The 19,723-nt window shown below is 40.7% G+C and overlaps 1 long non-coding RNA gene across 3 annotated transcripts in view; it reads left to right on the top strand.

Moving 5' to 3' along the window:
- Window positions 1-19,723, top strand: part of LOC140705435 (uncharacterized) — a 186,299-nt gene that overhangs the window by 103,348 nt on the left and 63,228 nt on the right. Inside the window, exon 4 of one of the 3 annotated variants that reach the window (XR_012084818.2) lies at window positions 417-736. The exons of the other annotated variants lie outside the window; for them this stretch is intronic. This is a non-coding gene — a long non-coding RNA (uncharacterized LOC140705435). Of the gene's footprint in view, window positions 1-416; window positions 737-19,723 lie in introns of those variants that run through there. 3 annotated transcript variants of the gene reach the window in all.

Below are 19,723 nucleotides of genomic sequence, written 5' to 3'. Positions count from 1 at the left end.
CACCTCCAGAGGCCTGTTTGATGAAGAGAGGGCCTTCCATATGCGCACTGTCATGCTCTGTAACTCTTTCCCTAGGGCAGGTAGCTTCCAGCAGCAGGCAAAGACCTTTTTATTTGGACAGGCTTTCAGCAATGAAGAACCTCAAATGATAAGTTTTTTTTATCCATGCGCTGATCTTCCTTATATAAAGGCAGACAAATATTAGTATTCTAATGAAGCAATTTTAAAGTGTTTGTGTTTTAATAATATTCTAATAGCATGATGAATTTAATTTAATTTAAATATTTGTAATTTTATTATACATTAATTTCCTCTTCGGTTAACAGCATTGTAAGCTGCTTTGGGTCCCAATTCTAAGGCAAATCTGTCATATAAATAAAATAAAATATTTGGTAAAATTCTTTTTTCTGATTTAGGCTGTCTGAACAGACAAGAAAATTTAGAAGCCACATGAAACTCATCAGGTCCAAGTGAGAGGAAGAAAAGGAGTTCTGTTTGTTTTCTCATCAGGGTCCCTATATTTTTCACAAAGTGTCTCTGCATAAAGACATTGTCCTTTTACTTTGAGAATTAAAGCATGCACACCAAGCAGAAATGGCTTGGCTCATTATTGTGTGTTTAACAAAATAAGCCCCCTTCTGATGCTTCTAATGCACATCTATAGCCAATATCCTGCTAAGCTTCTGCTGAACATATCAACATATCCAGTGCACCGTTCAAAACTCTTTTTTTTCTAACATCACATCCAATAAACACATTCCAGAATCATGTTTGTAAGACACTTCATTTGTAGCAATTTGTCTTACAGTTCAGTATATCAGGCTTGACCATAATATATTAACAGACAACATTTAGCTAATATTTACCTCATTTTCGTAAAATGTAATGTATCCTTCTGTTTATACAATTGAATTTCACTGATTAAGGATGGTTGAACAGGTATGTCTTTGAGGCAAAAGTCTGAAATTATGTTTTAAAGTTTTTCTCCCTTTCATTGGTCTGCATTTCACATTGATTTTAGCTGTTCCTACAACCTTCTAAAGTCCCACACATTTTATAGCTAATAAAACAATGGCTGGTTGTAGTAATACAGATCATTTATTAATTTTAGGAACAGACTTAGCATTTTAATCTGTGTTTTGGCTAGATTTGGGTTTCATGTATGCATCTTGCATTTCTTGAACCCATAGAAATCCCCAATCTCTCCCTCCAGAAATGAGGCCAACCTACTCAAAATAGAATATATCACACAGCGAGTAGCTAAAACTTGGGGACCATGTTTATACCTCTTCAGGTGACAACGTTCATAAGCCTAATTTCATGTTAATTCTGCAAGAAATCATGAATCTAGGAGACTGCAATATTCTAATACATATGAGTTTCTTACATGGAATAATGTTTAATGCTTATAACATGTATTCCCCTAAGATTCTATATTAAATCAATCTGTTTTTAACAATAATTTCCCAAATATATTTGGATGAAATGTTTGTTCTGATGCAAATCAGCATCTCAGTGTATTTGCTAGTAAAAATATTTAGTTACTGCTACAACATTTCAATATTAAGAAAACAAAAACTGATACTACACAGAAAGTCATACACAAACTGATCTGTGTTATGTTAGATTTAAAGTTCCAGGTAGAATTCATGAAGAAAGAGGGGCACACACTCCCATTTTCCAGAGATGACAGCAAGTGTTTGATAACAAGTCCAAAGTCTGAGTCTTTGGCTGTTGTTGTTTAGTCGTTAAGTCATGTCCGACTCTTCATGACCCCATGGACCAGAGCATGCCAGGCCCTCCTGTCTTCCACTGCCTCCCGGAGTTGGGTCAAATTTATGTTGGTAGCTTCGGTGACACTGTCCAACCATCTCGTCCTCTGTCGTCCCCTTCTCCTCTTGCCTTCACACTTTCCCAACATCAGGGGCTTTTCAAGGGAGTCTTCTCTTCTCATGAGATGTCCAAAATATTGGAGCCTCAGCTTTGGGATCTGTCCTTCCAGTGAGCACTCAGGGTTGATTTCCTTCAGAACAGATAGGTTTGTTCTCCTTGCAGTCCAGGGGATTCTCAAGAGTCTCCTCCAGCAACACAATTCAAAATCATCAATTCTTTGGTGGTCAGCCTTCTTTATGGTCCAGCTCTCACTTCCATACATCACTGCTGGAAAAACCATAGCATTGACTATGTGGACCTTTGTCGGCATAGTCTTTGGTACCAAGTACCAAGTCCTAAACCCCAAGTCGGAGTCCCTATTAAAAATAAGGTTTTTTTCCCCCAGAAAAAAAGGGAGGGGTGGGTGACTTCAGAATCATAAGTCTAATCTGAAACACTGAAAAAAAATACCACAAGCCAAGTTGAATCACTGGGGCAACTTAAGTCTGACTTGACAGTGAGTCCCATATGTTTTCCCCATACCTGCCATTTTCAGGGAGCTACCCACTGCCGTAGTTATGAACTGTTTATGCATAATAACAAAATTTATCCCACCATCCAGCTGTAAGAGGATGAAGCCCAGAACTGGCAAATCACAAAACCAAACAGTGAACATGTGCTTATAAATGTATTATTATTTGTACTTGTCATAAGCTGTTTTTTTAGCTGATTATATGGCAGAACAAACCACATAGCAGGTGGATAGGAAGAGCAATGTGAGATATTAAAGTCTGTTTGAATTCCCAGACTCAGGCATGTTTTCTTGTTTTCTAAAAAAAAAGACCAAAACCTTCCCAAAAAATCCACCATAAAACTGTTTGGCACAAAACATATCTCAGTTGTCAAACATTGGGTCAGATATCTCTACCCATTAAAGAGAAATGAAAAGATTTTGCAGTGGATCCAAAGGGTAACTTTTCCATTACCAGAGATTTTAATTGGAAGACAGCAATTCCCACCTGAGTACACAGGTGGAAATAACTATTTTCCTAATGGAATCCCTAATAACAAAGAGTATATTTCATGCCATTGAAAATTAGAGAACAGGCTGCATTTAGACTTGGGTCAACAGATATTTCTGAGATCTTAACTTGGTGGCTTGGATATGATGGTAGATACCTGGGAACCCAGGCTTGTGGAGTACAGTGGAAAAACTATGCTACCTTCTTCCTTCTGATGAAAAGATGTCCCATCTCACATTCTGGTATGTGTGCATTTGTTTCAGAAACAAAGCTAGTTTATAGAATGACTTCCAGAATCCCCAGGCAGCATGGCCACAGGCTATGATGGGAACAGATTTGGAAAGGTGCAATTTAGAGTTCGACGTTCTGGTGCATATTACTATGTGGAGAACAGTGCAGACACAGAAGCTGCTTGCTACAATAGGCCTTCTATTTATTTATTTATTTATTTAATTTATTTATTTATTGGATTTTTATCCCGCCCCTCTAGACCACTGGTTCTTAACCTTTGTTACTCAGATGTTTTTGGACTGCAACTCCCAGAAGCCTTCACCATCAGCTCTGCTGGCTGGGGTTTCTGGGAGTTGCAATTCAAAAACACCAGAGTAACAAAGGTTAAGAACCACTGCTCTAGACCAGTGGTTCTTAACCTTTGTTACTCGGATGCTTTTGAACTGCAACTCCCAGAAACCCCAGTCAGGACAGCTGGTGGTGAAGGCTTCTGGGAGTTGCAGTCCAAAACTCCTGAGTAACCCAAGGTTAAGAACCAGTGCTCTAGACCATGTCTACTTCTGCACTGTTGGGTGTTGGATTGCTTTCTGCTGATGCTTTCCACCAGCATTGTTTGGAAGGAGTCGTCTTGGGAACTCCATTAGCTTCTGTTAATTTGTTGTTGGAGGTCAGACTGTTCACAACTATATGAAGCAATAGATTATAGCTTGTACTCTTGCAGGACTTATGCCGAAGGAAAGGGAAGAATGCTCACTGAATCTAGAAGAGCCCTGAATGGCTTGGGCCCTGTCTTGACTTTTCACATTGGCCTTGGGAGTTGTTGTCCAGGTACTAGGAACAAGGAATTTCCAATAACAGCCCCGCACTCAAGGAATTACTACCTTGCAGGACCTAGACCTGATTTCTTAGCTACTTCATAGCTGCGGCTGTGCTTGAAGAGCAGTGTAAAAGGGAACACTGACTGTTTTTTTGGTTTGATCAAGAGGGCAATTGAAGAGATGTACCTATTCACAGGTCAAATGGCAATTCCAAACTTAGTGCAGGAATTTGGGTGTGGTTGTCATTTTAGTAGTGACACACATTAGGAGAAAAGATTTGTGAGTTGTTTTTAATACTAACCAGTGTCAAAAGGAGGTTACTTCAATCAAAACTGCCAAACCTAGTGAAATTATTTTGCATCCCTACTTGTGACTAAAAAAGTCCTATCATTTCAATGGATCTAACTCTGTTTGGGATGGACACGGGATTCAGTTCTGCTTGATGAAAGACAGTTTAAAATACAATTTAACATGCATCATGAAGGAAAACTAAAGAAACCATAACTGTTAAAAAGCCCCTTTCTCAGCAAACAGTCTGTTGTCTGAGCCTTCTAATTGTCTGCAACTTCATGGTCAAATAAGGCCATATGTCTTGAGTAATAACCTGCAAACTAAGGGCACACCTGCTCTTTTCAAAATACAGTGCCATGTTGGTTTTGTCAATTAAACTGTGTATGACAAGGTATCTTTGTTCAGATACTGCCAAAATTAAAATAGAAACAAATGTAGTTTGGCGACACGGTGAATCAACCAAAATCCTTAACCAAACAATCTGATACATGTCTCTTCAGATGTGAGCCCAACTTAATTAAATGGGTCTAACTCCCTGGTAAGTGGCTATAAGTTGTTACTGTTTAGTTGATAAGTCATGTCCAACTCTTCATGACCCCACATGGCTATAAGTGGTTATAAGACCTCAACCTTAATGAATTGACAGCCCATTTATTTATTTATTTATTTATTTATTTATTTATTTATTTATTTATTTATTTATTTATTTATTTATTTATTTATTTATTTATTTATTTATTTATTTATATGCCACCTATCTAGACATAGTCTACTCTAGGTGGCTCACAACATACAGGATAAAAACAATTTAAAATATACAGTTTTACATAGATACAAACAAAACAATACAAAATATAATATCGTAGATTTACAATTTTAACAATTAATTTAAGGCAAACAGTCCCAAGATGGCAAAAATCAAAAGATGAGAAATAAGAATGACTTAACTGACTGAAGGGAAGGCCTGCTTGAATAGCCAAGTTTTCAGTTGGCTTTTGAAAATGCCCAGCGAGGGTGCCAGCTGAATTTCGGTAGGGAGGGTGTTCCACAGCCGAGGGGTCACCACCGAGAAGGCCCGATTTCTTGTTTTTTCCTTCCGGGCCTCCCTCAGCGTCAGACCCCTCAGCTGTCCCTGCTGGCTATGTCGGGTGATTCGGGTAGATCTGGGTGGGAGAAGACAATCTGCCAAATATTGAGGTCCCAAATCATTTGGGGCTTTATATGTAATCATTAACACCTTGAAGTCAATGCGGAAATGGACGGGCAACCAGTGCAAAGCAGCCAGAGTGGGGGAGATATGTTGGTGTTTTCTCACCCCACTAAGAAGCCTAGCTGCCACATTCTGGACCATCTGAAGTTTCCTCGTCAGCCTCAAAGGTAGCCCCACATAGAGTGCGTTACAATGGTCCAATCTCGAGATTACGAGCGCATGGACTAGAGCAGTGGTTCTTAACCTTTATTACTCAGATGCTTTTGTGCTGCAACTCCCAGAAACCCCAGTCAGCACAGCAGGTGGTGAAGGCTTCTGGGAGTTGCAGTCCAAAACTCTTGAGTAACCCAAGGTTAAGAACCAGTGGACTAGAGTAGTGAGGGCCCCCCCATCAAGATAGGGTCGCAGCTGGGCAGTCCGCCATAGATGGAAATAGGTGGAGTGCACCACAGATGACACCTGGGTTTCCATGGTAAGCACCGGGTCCAGATGTACCCCCAAGCTGCAGACCTCACTCTTTGCGGCAAGGGTCATCTCTCCAAAGGAGAGGGAGTCACCCAAACCGCTGATGGAAGGATCACCCACCCTCAAGACTTTCGCCTTGTCCGGGTTCAGCCTCAACCCATTCGTCTGCATCCATTCCAATACAGTCTCCAGGCAGCGCTGAAGGGACAGGACGGCATCCACTGAGGTAGATGAAAAGGAGATTTAGAGCTGTGTGTCATCAGCATACTGGTGACATGATGCCCACACCCCTGATGACCCCATCTAGCGGCCTCATATAGATGTTAAACAGCATTGGAGAGATGATCGACCCCTGTGGAACCCCACAGCTGAGGCTCCACGGGGCCGAGACACTCTCCCCAAGCTGAACTCTCTGGGGTCAGTCCTCCAAGAAGGAACAGAGCCAGGCAAGTGCCAGGCCACCAATTCCCAACTCAGAGAGCCTCTCCAGGAGGATACCGTGGTTGACGGTATCAAAGGCCGCCGAGATGTCAAGGAGGACCAACAAGGACATATTGCCCCCATCGGCCTCCCTCAGCAGGTCATCCATCAGTGTGACCAGTGCCGTCTCTGTACCATAGTGCAGCCTGAAGCCCGACTGGAATGGGTCCATGGCATTGGTTTCGTCCAAGAGCACCTGGAGCTGATCTGCCACCACCCTCTCAACCACTTTGCTAAGGAAAGAAACATTGGTGACGGGCCTATAATTGCCAATGTCATCCGTCACCAAATTTGGTTTCTTCCTAATGGGCCTAATGAGTGTCTCCTTGAGGGCAAGGGGTACCTTGCCCTCCTGAAGAGACCCATTAATTATTGCAGTAGCCCATTCGGTTGTTACGGGCCTGGCTGCTTTGATTAGCCAGGCCGGGCAAGGGTCGAGAAAAGAGGTGGTGGCCCAACAGCGATCAAGCGCCTTGTTCACCAGATCCGGTGACACAGGCTGAAAGGAGTCAAGATTTACCAGGCAAGGCGGAGTGCTGGACATCTCTGCTTGATCCATTGTATTTAAAAAAGGAGAAAGGTCACAACGGATGGCCTCCACTTTGTATTTAAAAAATGCTGCAAATTGGTCAGGTGAAATGCTAGCGGGAGGCCCTTCACCCAGACCAATTCCGGATAGATCGCGAACTATATGGAAAAGTTCCGCCTGCTGGTTGGAAGCTTCGCTTATCCGGTCAGCGATGTATGATCTTCTAGCAGCCTTTACCTTGGCTAGGTAACTGTTAGTTGCGATCCTGACAGCTATCTTATTATGACCTGTCGGTTTCCTTCTCCAAACGCACTCCAGCCATCTCCTTATTTGCTTCATTGCTCGTAGATCCTGATTATACCAGGGTCCTGGCCGAGCTCTGCTCCTGATAGGGCATTTGGGAGCGATCGTATATATGTAACAATAACACAATTATGTGTTATTGTTACATACATACAGCACAGTGTGAAATAACAAGCACCTTTTCCCCTTTAATCCAGAGCACAGAATGTTTAAAACAACTGCTGGAACTGAAACAAGCAGGAGAAAGATAATTTCCCGCCAAATGCATGAATGAACAATTACCGACTGTGCGTAAGTAGCAATATAAAAGCAAAATGGCATAATTTAATCTTTCTGTCACGAAAGGGAGGCTATAGTTGTAAGGATTTTTTTCCCTTAGAATGTTGAAAGGAGTCTCTAAGGTTTTCTATCTACCCCAGGAATTTTATTATATATTTGTATTCATTTTAGATGAAAGTACAGCTATTTTAAAAATATATCTTTTCAGCCTACTATTTATAAATAGCAGAAAACATTACTGAAGTGCATCGGTATACAACAGGACATTATAATATATATTAGAAACATAATAGACTTCTTCTTTTAACATATTTAAAAAATAAACTGGAGTGAGAACCATCTCACACTGTCCTACTTCTGGATTTGGATCCACTATTTTTCTTTTCTGGCACAGAAATAGTTGGATATTTTTGGGAGCATTTTCCCAGTGGACACTTATTTGCACACATTTTTTTCCCTTGGCCGAAGTATGTTTGTGCATATTTTACAGAAGGATGCATTTTAAATCCTTCCTCTCTCATAGTTTTATGTCTTTTCTTTGTACTTATGTTACCTCTGCACAGGGAAGGGAACTTGTAACATACTGTAGTCAATCCCTCAACCCTTTCATCCTATGAACTCAAATGCGGCTGTCAGTGCCTTGCTTTATTCTCAGCAAGGTTTGTGTAAGGGAGACACACCAGCATGTCATCTGACTTGCACCACTTGGTAGACTTTTGTAACAGGGCAGCTAAAGGGCACAGACAACAAAACTGGGACCCACACGGGAGCCCAAAGATGGATAAGCCACACCTGAAGCCAGGATGGAGCTGGAGCCAGGAACAGAAAGAAGGGGGAAGCCTTATAACCCTTGATGATCTTGGAGACCAGATTGGGTGGAAGACTCTGAGGAGCCCCTGCAATCATTTGCATCCTTGGTGAAGCTGGCCACTACTGCTGCAGGACGTATGGATGGTTGAAAGGGTCTGCCTTGCCTTAAGTAAAGAATGCAGGGGAAGAGTGCTAGCCATCACTCCACCTGGTGCCACAACAATGACATGGGTGCCTTGCTGAACGCTGAATCACTGGCCCACCCAACCTCAGAAGTGGCACTGGCAGAAGAAGCAGCATAACTGGGGCACCTCCAGCTGTGGAACGATGGGCACCAAGTTGCTATTTCTGGCTATGCTATGTTGCAATTGGAACTGGACCTTGGTGCCCTGTGTTGCATAAAGTCCTGGGATTAGGTGAGGTAAATGCCTGGTGCAGGTATGTCAAGCCAGGAATGGGAATTTTATATGGGTAAATTGCATGAAGAGTTGGACCTTGAGAAAGTGTGAAGGCAAGAAGAGAAGGGGATGACAGAGGAATTGGTGGATGGACAGTGTCATTGACTCTTCCAACATGAATTTGACCCAACTCCAATCCCAATTTATTAGGATAGCCCATATGACCATTTAGTGAAAAAATATCAGCACAATAATAAAACAGTGACTGATAGTAGAAACAGTGACAGTGATCGGTAGTGAAAAACATAGACCATTATCACTATTTAGTGGTAGAATGTTTCTCAGGAAGTCTTTCTTTTGACTTGAACAAAGGTGGGGGGGGGGAATCATAGTCAATGTAGCCCATGGTGCATAATGGCCCTACATAAGTTGTAAGAAATGATATAGACATTTTCAAATGCTTTTAAAAAATGGCACTGAAGACAAAATGTGTCAGCAGGTATTTCTTTACTCATACTGGTATGATATATTTCAAATATCTGGGCAGAAAATGTATGTGATACGCAAGGAATTTTAAAGAGAAGTGGGAAGATGAAATGACATGCTGTTATTATTCAGCATCTCCCTCTATGTTTTACTGCCAGGAGTGACATGGACCTTTCAGCAGAGCCGTGTTCCAGCTATGATCACAGCAGCCAAGCTGATGCAGGTTACTACACATAAATATTCAGGCTCATGCTGGAGAGAGTTCCATACATTAATTGTTGTACGATTAAACCTTCCCATTTGTGTGGCCGAAGCACTGTTCTCATCATGTCTTATGACAGCTCAAAGGGATAAGTTAGAATGTTTCCTCTAGTGGTAGCTTGGCAGGACCACCAGAAAAGCATCTGTCTGAAATGTTTTTCTGATTCAGAGTGGAATTGGTGGAATTTATCATAATCAGCATTTACAAACCCTTCCTCAGGACAGAGTACCATTCATCTGAAAATGAATCACTTTGTTTTTAAATATGGACCCGAGGACCCTTTGTCTCTAAACTTGCACAGAAGGGATTTGTTAACAACAAATAAGTTGATTAATTTCAGTGGAGCTAATTTTTATGTAAAGGCACACAGAATGTCCTCAAAGTTGAGAATTGTCTTTTTAGTCCTTAAATCTCACAGCCATTCAGTGTGGCTGCACAAGTGTGTGTATTTATGTGCATGTGCAATAAAGAGATAAATGTCTCAACCTACATCTGAGCCCTCAAAATATGATACCAATCAAAGTTGGGAATAAGCACACTAAAAGGCAGTAGCACCACTATTTCTTGCCAAAAAATTAGGGGAAGTAGTGGCTGCAGCTGTTGTTTTATTCCACAAAGCCTAAAGACATCAGGTGTGCCTGCCATGCACTGTTCTATCAGTTTCACACCACTTTAGTTCTCCTGACTCCACCAGCATGAATCTTGAGATTCATAGTCCCAGGAAGTACTTAGAGAAAACTGGTCCATTTCTTTGGACTACATTAACCCCAAGTGCTCCTCTCTACATTATGCCTTGGCTTTGGCACCCTTCGCACCCACAGTCTGGTTCCAATATGTGGATGACACCTTCACAGTTTGGAACCACGGTGAAGAAAAACTGGAAGAATTTCTAAACCATCTCAACAGCATCCACCCAAATATACAATTCACCATGGAAAAAGAAATAGAGGGCCAACACCCTTTCTTAGATGTCATGGTCCTACGCAAAATTGAACTCGTATTGGGACACAAGGTCTACAGAAAACCCACCTACAGAAAAACTCCAACCACCACCCATGACAAAAAAGAGGCATAATCAAAACACTGGTAGACTGTGCAAATCGGAACTGTTTTTGTCTGGCTGTGTGGTTCATCATTTATTTTTCCATCTTTTTGTAAGAGAGGGTATCAATCTTGTCCCAAACTTGACTTCTCATTTTTTTGGCTGATAGTGATGTGTAGGCCTAGTAGTTCTTTGTCTGTGGAGTCTTTTTTTGTGGGTTGTGTAGATTCTTTCCCGTAGAAGGGCATCTTCCAGGCGGTTGTAGATGCAGCTGGCCTGTGGGGAAATGATGGTCCTTTTTGTCCTGAGGAAGGCTGGTATGTTTTTTGTGTCTCTGCAGCATAGTAGAAATGTTAAGGAACATGGTAGGTGTGCTTTTTTGCTTCAGAGTGTTTCCAGTCTCCGGGTCTGTCTGACTGTTTCCTCCCTGTAGAGGCATTCAATGTATTCACGAAGGCTTTTCTGGCAGAACTTCAACAAAACTCCAACAAAAAAGAGGAAAGTTTGAAACTCAACAAAACTTGGCTCCTAGCTCTCAAAAATACAGTGTGCAAAAGGTCAATGAACTCTACCCAGCCACAAGGACCGGGGATTACTACACACAAAAGACCAGCTAATGACACCCATCAACCACAGTGACAGATAATCTCTCCTTCTTATCACAACAATACACCTACAACAAGACACACTAATCGCCCATCTACATAAAAAGACAAAAGCCCATCTCACAGCCATAAATACTCCATTCCCAAGCCGACTACACCAGAGCACAGAGTGCTGTCCTCTGAAGATACTGGCCACAGAGACTGGCGAAACGTTAGAAAGAACAACCTTCAGAACATGGCCAAAGAGCCCGAAAAACCCACAACAACCATTAGATCCTGGCCGTGAAAGCCTTCACAAATACATATATCTTGTACAAATTGCAGAAACTAAGACAAGGGGAACAAACCATCTTGCATCACAGTCTTGCACTGGAAGTGAAATCTTTTGAAACCCACAAAATGGAGAGTTTTCAGAATGCTGTTTTCTATGCCAGGATATCAGGGTTTATGAAACTGGCAACTTTTCCAAGGCTTGCAGGTTTCCTTTTAAAGCCTACCTTTAAAGTGAACAAATCTCTAGTGATAAATTCTTCCATATCCAATGAGCCACTGGCTTATTATTCCTCTCTGAGAATCCTCCCTCCCTCTATCAGTCTTTAGCTGGACTGGAGTTCTGGTAAACAGATGGCTCTCTTCCCCCCCCCCCCCGCTAACTCTGTGATTCATGTAACCTTGTTAATCTCTCATGTACTTTTTAATCTAAAAGGTTTCAAATCTCTATGTAAATCCTCCAAGACAGTCTCCAAGGTGATTAATACATTTTCCGTCACCTGGGAATCCAATTTCTTGGAAAGATGAACTTGTAAATTGAGTATGGAAGAGTCCAACGATGTCATTTTCCTCTTAATTCTCTCTATTTGGAAAACGAGCATTTTTTTTTCATGATAGCTTCCCATCTTTTCCAAAAGCTCCAGTTGCTTTCTAGAATGTGCCCTATCCATTATGAAATGTACACTGGCTTAGTCTGCTACAAAGGATCCCAGAGCTGATTCCATGTCACATAAAAGAGCATCATCTTAATGAGATGTGATTCACAATCTACACCTAGAGATTTGCACATTTAAGAAGTAACACTCTCTTTTTCCATTACGGAATATATCACACCATAACCATAGTGCATTCTTGCTACATCTGTTGAAATTAACGAAGCCAATTTGGCGCACGACAAAATATGCCCACTTGTTTCCACAATTTATGCATCAGAATTGCATTTTTATTATTCTTTAATGCCAGGAGATAGTCATTTCTATATTTTTCAGATATATTACATGAAGATATAGTTGCTGAATACTTTAGATTTTGCTGAACCTTCTAATGTTTTGCTGTACTCAAAGAACAGTAGCCAAGTTTTCAATAGATTCAATTTTGTATTAGAGGCAGGACTCTGCTGTGATTTTTTAAAAGAATTATTAGCAAGGACAAATTATTAGCAACAAACATCCCACCCTAATCATGGAGGCATGTTTTGGTTGTGAATGGGCAAATAAGACACATTCATGTTTTAAAAATAGCCTGCCTTCTTGAACTTCCTTATTCATTCGCAGATAAAGGGAAGCAAGTATACCACCCCATAGTGTTTAACACACTCTCTGGTTATTTTACAATTTAATTATGCAGACTACACATTGCCCCCACCTCAATGAACTGGGTACTCAGTTTATGGACCTTGGAAGAATGGAAGGTTGAGTACTAAGATAGAATCCAACTCGTTATACTGGTTGGGCAGGATAAAAATTTACATACATACATACATACATACATACATACATACATACATACATACATACATACATACATACATACATACATACATACATACATACATACATACATACATACATACACTTAAAATGAGAAGAGTTTAAAACTATTTAATTAAGATACTGTTGCGCACCCCCAGTGTCCCCTGTTTTTTTTCCCACTCACAGGTTCACCTTTGGACACAACTTGTTCTTTTCACTCTTTTTCGCTGCCACCAGAGGGTCTTACCCTCACTGTACCAATGATGAATCTCAGACTATTGCTGCGAAATATAACAAGGGCTATTTATGGTTAGGTAGGAAAATCACAGAAGAAAGATCATGGATGTTCTTTTATTATTCCTTCAATAATTGTGGATTTGATTACATGTAAGCTTGCTTGTATTCCTTCCATTTAATCAAGGTCTCAATATATTCTGACTGTCTATGTATTTCTTATTACTTCTAACTCTTTTATATTCTCTAACACACCAACTTTCCAATATCTTGTCTAAACATTTCTCAATCTTCTCCCTAACTGGCTCTCTGTCTCACCCATTTCTGTTGACTCCGCGCCTTCTGTCTTGTCATAGGCTCCTGCACTAGAGTTCTAAAGTGACTGACAGGAGTGACATGTGGGCGGTCCGCCACAGATACTAATGTTAGGCAGGTCATATTTTTCCTTAGAAAAGGAAACTAACATCTCTAGCTAAAACATTATTGTTGGACAGCTATTTATAGCCAAAGGTCTGTGTAAATAAAATGAATATGTTTATGGGGGCAATGGCAATTTTGTACTGTATATGTGCTTTGTGTATAGGTTGCAGTGGCATACGTGGTAAGCGATTAGGGTTGATTGACAACGGTATGTGGATGTACGTATGCCAAGAATGACAGTTAATATAGTTGGCAAGTGTGAAATAATGTGTATGAATGAAGCTGTAAGCTGATTGATCCATATAGCTCTTGGCTGGAGGGATTATATTTTGTATAAAAGTGTGTGTGTGAAGGAGAATCAGGTAGAGCTGTGTTAGATTTAGTAATCTATAAGTTAAGATTTTGAGAGTTAGTCGGAGCAGAATTGAGAATGAGAATGGTCTGTTTTGAGAAGAGATTGTGAATAGAAATTTGGTCTGTTTTGCACTTGTATTAAGGCAAGCATCTGTCTGTCTATCTGCCTGGAACAGAAGATATTGAAAATTATCAAATTGTAAAGCCACACATTATGATTGCAGGCTGAATAAACTGACAGTTTGAAACATCGTTTATATTTTTTGTTTTTACCTGTTCACTGAATTTATTTATTTTTATTTTTTTCTTAAATAAAACTTAATTTTCATTTAAAAACTGCTTGTTATTTTATATTTAGTAGTCCTCATAATCCTGTAATCTCCAGCTGGATTTAAAAATATTTCATGTTTGTTTGAAGTTATTAATGTCTGAAGAAGGGTTAAAAATGCACGGTATGGTGAAATCAGGCATAATTAGGATGGCCATATCACCCATTTTACAGGCCTTCCTTGGGTTTTAGAAATGCCACCTGGTGTCCATTTGGACTATTGCAATTTCTTCGTTCTTTCCACCACTACTTCTTCCCTAGTTTCTGCCTTTCTTCCACTGTCATGTCATCACTAAAAGGAGTCCTCAAGAAGGAATGAGGTTGAGTCTTCAGATGAAAACTCTGAACTCTATAGACTGGATCCTCCAGGGTCTAGCAAGCCACAACTCCAGAGGAAGAATGGCCAATCTGCAAGAGCATTGTGAGAGAGAGACTTGAGCTAGACTTGAGGCATTTAGAGTGCTAGGCTCTAAGGAAGGTCTCCTTGTGAACAGGGCCCTCCTCAGGAGCAAAATGTCTCCCTAAAAGCAACCCTACACACACAACAAGACCTGAGGCTACATGAGCCTTGGCTGGTGTTCCTGGCAGCAGCAGCAAATACATATTAGTTCCTAGTTCACTAAGTCTCAGTCTTGGGAATAAACCATCCAATTCAACCTGGATTTGTGATAGCTCTCCCCCTGCTTGCTCAGTTCTTGTTATTTTGCTGTGAAGTATGATGATGCTCCAAAAAGCTTGGGAGAACAGCTGAGTATTAAAGCAGAGTACTTTAGCATGTTGTCTAAAAATATAATTGGGAGGAAGCTGCAAAGAAGGCCTCCTTTTAGCCCATTTTTGTCTCCCTTCAGTGTGAAGCTGATGACTCCATTATAAACCCAGAACATGGATGTTTGAATTTGTTTTATCTACATTGGATAGATATGCTTTGGATTGCAAAGGCTCCTTGTATTTTCAAAATAGGGATTCATAGCTTTTAATGTTTTTTTAAAAATTCCCATTGTGCTCAAAGTTGTGGGTTCCGGGTAGGGAAAACCTAGAGCAGATTAGTTAATCTATCCTCGAATAAGCCAGGGGGTTGACAAAATCATCCATACTATGTAAAAGAAAGATGGGGGAACAACCTAACTCTTTGAAATATAGTGTTGAAGGAGAGACTTGGATATACAAAGCAAAATGTTCTTCTTATAGAATGCCCCATAGTGCTTAAAGCACATTCTGGTTGGTTTATAATTTAATTATTCAACCAGTACATTGCCTCACCCCCACCCCAATGAACTGAATACTCAATTTACCAAGCTTAGGAGGATAGAAGACTAAGTGAGCCTTAAGTCAGCTACCTGAGTTCATCACGATCAAACTCAGGTCATGAACAGATTAACTACTGTGCCATGAGAGTCTATGACAGGATATAGACACAAACTCTCTGCTAAGATAGAGTAAGACCATCCTCAGTCACAAAGCAAAAACTTATACGAGTGAACTTCTTAATAGTTGTTCTCCATTCTTTTTTTATTATACTTTTAAATATTTTTTAAAACCAGACACGGAACCCCTTTCTCAGCAACAATTCCTGTTTGGCCAGGAGTTAAAAAGTTGTCCTCCTGCAAGTCAGATTGCCCCAAGTCTAGAGCTGATTTCCATTTGAAAACTTGTGTCAGGAGCCTGGTCTCAGAAATCATGAGAATATTACTGAAATGCTCAGAACTGGGACAAACGCAACTGCTCTGTGCTTTTGTGATACAGAAATACTTTGAATATGCCTTTATAAATTGTATGCTGATTTCCTGGAAAAACGTGGCAAAATATCCCTTTCTAGAAGACTGTCTCTCCATTTTTCATTAAAGCATGCCTCTTTTTTTGGTTCTTCAGAAAAACAACACCTGGTACTTTGTTTTGTGACCTTTCATTGCCCTCCAAACACCTCCTTTCCTGGCCAACAAAGCTGCAACAATGCATCTGTTTTGTAATGCTCTTGCTGGTAAGCCTGGTCATATAAAAAGTAGCTAATTTTCCCTTTTGAAAGGCCTTTTTTTGATGATCAGTATTTCAATCCCTACAACCTGGATTCTTTCTGTTTTTTTTTTCTTTTCTTTTCCTTTTTTTAAAAAGCAGGTGAGCCCAACCATTCTCTTTCAAGATAAGCAAGACTGGTCTTTCTCTTTGAATGAGTCATTTTAAATCTGGGTATGTTTACATTTGCTTGTTTTTGAAATGGTGGTGATGGTTAAAACAGTTTTACTTTTTAAAAAAACCCTTGCCCAACTTCCCCAAATTTGGAATAGAGGAAGACAGCAGTCTATCTTCTACATCTGTACCACAGGATGCTGATCCAAAGTCCAGTTTCAAAGTTATAGTTTTTTTGTTTGGGCTGCCCCCATTTTTAAAATGGCTTTTTACAGTGTTGAATTGCTTTGCTGCACAGTAACATGGCTGCAGCTATAATTATAAAAATACTTCATTGCAGATATTATTTTTGACCCTTTAAGTCTATGGGTAGCAATAATTTTGCAATGGATACTGACAGCATGTCATCTGTGTATTATCTCTCTGCCTCCTCTATAAAAATGATTAATGACTGAACTTAGACAAGAATCCTAGGCTGAGTACGCCAGGCTCTTATTAGACCTTTAGATACAATTCAGTGGTGGAACTGAATCCAATTTCTAGAGTTAAGGCACAGTCTTAGGGTGCAGTCTTATTCCATCCTGGAATCCAGTGCAGAGTCAGTATAAGTCAGTTCTGACTTGATGGCACATAACAAACTATCACCCAGAGACTGAGTGAGACTTTTTGTCTGACATGCCAAATTAAACAAAATAACGTTAGGTAAGTACTATGCACCTTCACAGGGGTGGGAGAGGAAGAATAGTTTTCATTTGTTGCTCTATGTCAAACACCAAAATATTTTGGGACAGTTCACTAAAGATAATTGAAGACCCAGACTGTATTTATTCTTGTTTTCTCAGTGGTATCCTCAGTGTAGTTCCCACCACAAAGCTGCCAACGTGGATATTTTAAAAGGTTACAGTTCTCAGAACAACCCTGCGAGGTAGTTCTTGCTTAGATGATCTGGCTGACCCAAGGTCATCCAGTGAGCTGCATGGCAGAGCAGGGATTTGAACCCAGACCTCTTAAGTCCTAGTCAAAGACTCTAACCACTACACCACACTGGACCTTGCTTGGAATATGTAGTTTGAAAATGATTTTTTTCCAAACTGTGGAAAAAATGTTAAGCTGAAACTTTTACACAAACCTTCAGCCTCATGCAGGAAATGTAGAAGCCCTTCACATGCCCTACCACAAATTAAAGACTCCTTTGAAATGATGGTCAGATTTCCCATTTGAAAGCTACTTCGCCCTTTGGACCAGGAGCCAATGTTGAATTGCCATCGCTGGCACTGCACATTAAGCAGAGATATGAAGTAGCAAAATATTCAACACATGTATTCTCTTTTCTCCGAAGGCTGCCTTACTTAAAGTGAAACATTGATTTTTGCCAAAAGATATACAGAAGGACAATCAATCAATGACAGCCTTGCAAACAAACTAACAGCCAAACTACCTCTGGTTTCCTCAGTTCTATTCCTTAAGGTCATGCATTTATCTCAGCAGGTTTTCTTTCTTGGATTGTTCAGAACTTTTCATAATCCTAATAGAATTCATAGCTCTTTTTTCCAACAAGAAGGTAAAGAATATGAATAGGAGGGGTAAAAGGTAAAGGTAAAGGTTCCCCTTGACAATTTTTGTCCAGTCGTGTTCGACTCTAGGGGGTGGTGCTCCTCCCCGTTTCGAAGCCATAGAGCCAGTGTTTTGTCCAAAGACAATCTTCCGTGGTTACATGGCCAGTGTGACTTAGACACGGAACGCTGTTACCTTCCCACCGAGGTGGTCCCTATTTATCTACTTGCATTTGCATGCTTTCGAACCGCTAGGTTGGCAGGAGCTGGGGAAAGTGACGAACGCTCACTCCGTCACATGGATTCGATCTTACGACTGCTTGGTCTTCTGACCCTGCAGCACAGGCTTCTGCGGTTTAGCCCACAGCGCCACCACGTCCCTTAGGAGGGGTAAAGGGTAGACTTATTTTTTTCTTATTAGTGGTGTAAGTTCCCTTCATCCTTCCAATTTCTGTATAGCAAATGCTTTAAAGTAAATGATCCGGAGCTTGTAAATTTATAAATGATCCTATGTTTATGAAGAATTTCAGCGGTAGCCTGCTAAGATCTATTTTAATTCTTGCTGCCATGACATTCAATTAGGCTTTAGTTAAACAGAATGTGGGATGTCCCAGCTCCTGCCAACCTAGCGGTTTGAAAGCATACAAATGCAAGTAGATAAATAGGGACCACCTCAGTGGGAAGGTAACAGCGTTCCGTGTCTAAGTCACACTGGCCATGTGACCATGGAAGATTGTCTTCGGACAAATGCTGGCTCTATGGCTTGGAAATGGGGATGAGCACCACCCCCTAGAGTTGAACACGACTGGACAAAAATTGTCAAGGGGAACCTTTAACCTTTAACCTTTAACCTTTAACCTTTAAACAGAATGTACGTAGCTTGCAAAAGAGGTTCAGGATGAATGTCCTTCCCTCATATGACATGAACATATATTCTCAGCTGATTGCTACTCTTAATAGGGAATTGGTTGGTTGGTTGGTTGGTTGGTTGGTTGGTTGGTTGGTTGGTTGGTTGGTTGGTTGGTTGGTTGGTTGGTTGGTTGGTTGGTTGGTTGGTTGGTTGGTTTGAAACTGATTGAAATATTATGACTACTAGGGCTGGAATATATGGGAAAACACCAAACTCCTGGTCTCATAATTCACCACTGAATCATTGGACTGGGAGTTCATTTTTTCTGAAAGTCTTGTTCCTGCTTTCTACAGGCACATAAAAATATCCTGTATTTGTCCGGATCACTAATTTATTTAAAATGTCTACTGTATATTGACAATGATTTAGTAGTTTAGGTATATGACCGCATAGTGGGGAGTTCAATGGCCCACTGTGCCTCCTTGACAGGGGCTGTACTCGATGATCCATAGGGGCTCTTCCATCTTTGCAGTTCTGAGACTATTATTATATGATTGTCTAGAACAAGACAGAGAAACCCATGAATCTCCAGATGTTCTTAGACTGCAATCTCATCATCCTTAACTGTAATAGACAATGGTGAGGGATTATGGGAGCTGCAGCCCAACAACATCTGGAGGGATGACGTGTTCTTCACCCCAGCTTTATTGCCTTGAGAGGTTTGGAGATACTTATATTCATACAATGCAAACTCATCATAGATTAGATTAGGTATCCTTCAGTCTTGAGAGACTATGGTAATGTGCTCTGTATGGAGGACTAAGAACAGCGTCTAGTGTGGCTGAGAAGGCCAATTCAAGAGTGACAATCCCTTCCACACTGTAGAGAAATACAACCAGTCCCCTGTCCAGCTTCCTGATTTTGCTGCTTTCGGGACTGCCTCTTTGCCTCGGCCTGTTGGGCAAGGGTCTCTTCAAATTGGGAGAGGCTTTCGCCTCCCTTCAGGCTGACCCAA

This window comes from Pogona vitticeps, chromosome 3 (assembly GCF_051106095.1).
Source record: "Pogona vitticeps strain Pit_001003342236 chromosome 3, PviZW2.1, whole genome shotgun sequence".
Classification (NCBI taxonomy): domain Eukaryota; kingdom Metazoa; phylum Chordata; class Lepidosauria; order Squamata; family Agamidae; genus Pogona; species Pogona vitticeps.
This window is presented reverse-complemented; position numbering and strand designations above follow the sequence as displayed.